A 4,208-nucleotide genomic window follows, 5' to 3' on the forward strand; every position below is an offset into this window, starting at 1 on the left:
GTGGAGATGTGGTTTAAGGGAGGAACAGATGCCTGCTGCTCCCCCTGCTTGTGCTGTCTTTCTCTGTCAAATAAGTAAATAAATAAATCTTTAAAAATATATATATATACCACCCAAAACAATCTACACATTTAATGCAATCCCTATCAAAATACCAACAGCATTTTTCACAGAACTAGAACAAACAATCCTAAAATGTGTATGGAACCACAAAAGACCCTGAATAGCCAAAGCAATCTTGAAAAAGAAAAGCAAAGCTGGAGGCATCACAATTCCAGACTTACAGTTAGTTATATTACAAAGCTGTAGCGATCAAGACAGTATGGTAATGGCACAAAAACAGACAATAGGTCAATGGAAGAGAATAAAAAACCCAGAAATGAACCCACAACTATATGGTCAATTAATCTTTGACAAAGGAGGAAAGAAAATCCAATGGGATAAAGTCAGTCTCCTCAACAAATTGTGCTGGGAAAACAGGACAGCAACATGCAAAAGAATGAAGCTGGACCACTTTCTTACACCATATACAAAAATAAATTCAAAATGGATTAAAGACCTAAATGTGAGACATGAGACCATAAATATCCTAGAAGAGGACACAGGCAGTAACTTCTTTGACATTAGCCATAGCAACTTCTTACTGGATACATCTGTGGAGGCAGGGGAAACAAAAGCAAAAATAAACTATTGGGACTACATCAAAATAAAAAGCTTCTGCACAATGAAGAAAACAATCAACAAAACTAAAAGGCAACCTGGTAAATGGGAGAAGATATTTGCAAATGACATATCTGATAAAGGTTTAGTATCCAAAATCTATAAAGAACTTACCAAACTCAACACCCCCAAAATAAATAATCCAGTTAAGAAATGGGCAGAAGACATGAATAAACATTTTTCCAAAGAAGACATATATATGGCCAACAGACAGGTGAAAAGATGCTCAATATCACTGATCATCAGGGAAATACAAATCAAAACCACTATGAGATAACACCTCACACCTGTCAGAATGGCTAAAATCAACAACACAAGAAACAACAGGTATAGGTGAAGATATGGAGAAAAGGGAATTCTCGTGTACTGTTGGCAGGAATGCAAATTGGTGCAGCCACTCTGGAAAAGAGTATGGAGGTTCCTCAAAAAGTTAAAAATGCAACTACCCTACAATCCAGCCATTGTACTACTAGGTATTTACCCAAAGGATATAAAAATACTGATTCGAAGGAGTACATGCACCCTGATATTTATAGCAGCATTATCTACAATAGCCAAACTATGGAAACAGCCCATGTCCATCCACTGATGAACGGATAAAGATGTGATGTGTGTGTGTGTGTGTGCACATGCGCTATAATGGAATATTACTCAGCCATCAAAAGTTTTCAATTAGCAATAATTGCGCCTCGGACAAACCTCATTGGCTACGATACTGCCACTGCACAAAGCCATCAAAAGAATGAAATCTTGCCATTTGCAATGACACAGTTGGAGCTACAGAGTATTATTCTAAGTGAAATAAGTCAGAGAAAAACACATACCATATGATTTCACTCATATGTGGAATTTAAGGAACAAAACAAAAAGCAAAGGAAAAAAAGAGACCAACCAAGAAACAGACCCTTAACTATAGAGAACACATTGATGGTTACCAGAGGAGAGGTGGCGGGGGCGTGGGAGAAATAGGTGATGGGGATTAAGGAGTGTACTGGTGATGAGCCCCAGGTGATGTATGGAAGTGTTAAATTACTGTATTGTACACCCAAAACTAATATTACACTGTATGTGAACTAACTGGAATGTAAATAAAAACTAAAAAAAAAATAACCTTCCTACAACTCAACAACAAAAAACCCAAACACAATTCAAAAGTGAAGGATTTGACTAGATTTTCTCCAAAGATGTACAAATGGAAAATAAGCATGAAAAGATATTCCATATCACTTGTCATTATAGAAATGCAATCCAAAACCACACTGAGATAACCATACTAGAATGGCTACAATTTTTAAAAATGGAAAATATTGCATGTTGTTGTGAATGTAGGGAAATTGGAACTCTCATATATACCTGATGGGAATATAAAATGTTGCAGCCACGATGGAAGACAGTTTGTTGGTTCCTTAAAAAAGTAAAAATAGAATTACCATATGACTCAGCATTCCACTCCTATATATTTACCCAAAGGAATTCAAAGCATGAACTCAAACAGATATGCCAGTGTTCACAGCAGCATCATCCACAAGAGCTAAAAGGTGGAAACAACACAAATGTCCATCAACACATGAATGGACTGATAAAACGTGGTAAATAAATACAATGGAATATTATTCTGCTATAAAAAGAAATAAAGTATGGAAATGCGCTACAATTCAGATGAACCTGGAAAACATTATGCTAGTGAAAGTAGGGAGGCACAAAAGGGGAGTTTAAATTCCTCTTATATGAAGTATAAAGAATAATCAAATGTAGAAATTAGATCAGAGGTTACCAGGGGCTGGAGAAATGGAGGAATTGGAAGTTATTGCTTAATGGTATGGTGTCTGTTTGGGGTGATGAAAGTTTTGGAAGCAGACAGTGGTGATAGCTGCACGCATCATGAATGTAATTAAAGCTAGCCAACTGTACACTTAAAAATGGTTAAATGAAAAAATGGTATATAAGATGTATTTTACCATACCACAATTTTAAAAAGTTACTGCTGTAATGTACCACACCATTAAATTGCAAGCTTTAAATGGATGAATCATATGTGAATTATGTCTCAATAAAACTTTTTAAAAACCACAATGAGATCCTACTACACACCTATTAGAATGGCTAAAATTAAGAGTGCTTATTACCAAGTGCTGATGAGGGTGTGGAGGAACTGGGACTCTCACACTATTGATAGGAAAATAGTCTGGAACTTTCTTTAAAAAGTCTGGTAATGGGGCCCCTGTAAGTCAGAGAGTGTGTCAGCATCCCTGTTTTTTGCCTAATTTTTTTTCTTTCTCAGTCCGGCCCTGAACTTTACCCTAGTCATGGAGAAGCACTACAGAGGCCAAAGAGATAGCTGTAAGGTCAACCCTGAGAAAAAGCCTGTCTCTTTAGCCTGGAGGCAGGAAGAAATGACCTTGTGGTCTGAAGAATGTGGAGGAAATGTATGCTTATTTTTTTCTGTTTCTCTTATTTTTGCCTGAGAGCTGTTCCTTTTGGCAAAATCATGGGGCATGTTGGCAGGTAATAATCAGAGAGGAAACTCCATCTTTCTAGCCAGACCACCAGGGAAAATGGTCCTTGGGAGCCAGAGAGTCTGGGGGACATCCTGGAGAGGAGAGAGCTGGAAAGGGGCTCCCCAATTCTGTGTATGAGCAGACACATGTCCACGCTTAGCCCAGAGCTGCACATGTGAGGCAAAGGAGCAGCACTTTGAAAATTAAGTGACATTGCAACCATCACCGAGAGAGGGCAAGACAGGTTTGTGTGGTGTGAGGCTAACCCAGTGATCGCCTGATGAAATGAAAATAGCCACATCCTCCAGAGAATTGTTTAGACTTCTAGCACGCAGAGTGTACCAACATGAAGCAGACAGTCTTTGCTTTGTACAGCAGTATGAAACTGTAAAAATGACCAGGCAGGTATGCTAAAACTGTGTTGTACAATCTTTTATCAATGAGTGAAATTATGGTTTTCTGTGACTTCTAGAAATTTTCATCAAAACACTATATACAGTCAGTTATAAATGTATAAAGGAATGAACAAAATAATAAAAATTAATATTTATTTTGTACCCTGCAATTGCAATCATTAGCAACACAGAGAATTAAAGTGCTTTTCGTCTTTGTAAAAAGTGTATCAAGAGTCTTTTGAGCAGTACTTGCCTTTTTCATAAGTTGTGTAACTTATATGACAACTTGTCATAATCTTTTCTAAGTCTGGATCAGCTTTCAACGTTTTCTCCTTTGTGCTTTTAATGTCCTGAAATCTCTCCAAGTGCCTTGACTGTGTTTTTGCTGGTGCCCCTTCCTCTGGGACATCTTCCCCCTTTTGGTCACACCACTTTCCTGACACATTTGATAACCCCACCTTGACTGGATCCTTCTGGCTGCACATCAGAGCGTCTGCAATGCAGCAATGCCACAGCAAGGTACTTCTTCGATGACCCCATTTATGCTGGATTCCAATTCCCGCTTTTTCACTGGTCCACTTTGTAAACTATCATG

The 4,208-nt window shown here is 38.0% G+C and overlaps 1 pseudogene; it reads right to left on the bottom strand.

The window, feature by feature from the left end:
- Positions 1-1,301: 1,301 nt before the first annotated feature.
- On the bottom strand, positions 1,302-1,453 carry LOC118026410 (annotated as a pseudogene).
- Between the last annotated feature and the right edge of the window lie 2,755 nt (positions 1,454-4,208).

The sequence above is a fragment of the Mirounga leonina genome, unplaced genomic scaffold (assembly GCF_011800145.1).
Source record: "Mirounga leonina isolate KUSES-001 unplaced genomic scaffold, KU_Mleo_1.0 Mir_224, whole genome shotgun sequence".
In the NCBI taxonomy this organism is placed as follows: domain Eukaryota; kingdom Metazoa; phylum Chordata; class Mammalia; order Carnivora; family Phocidae; genus Mirounga; species Mirounga leonina.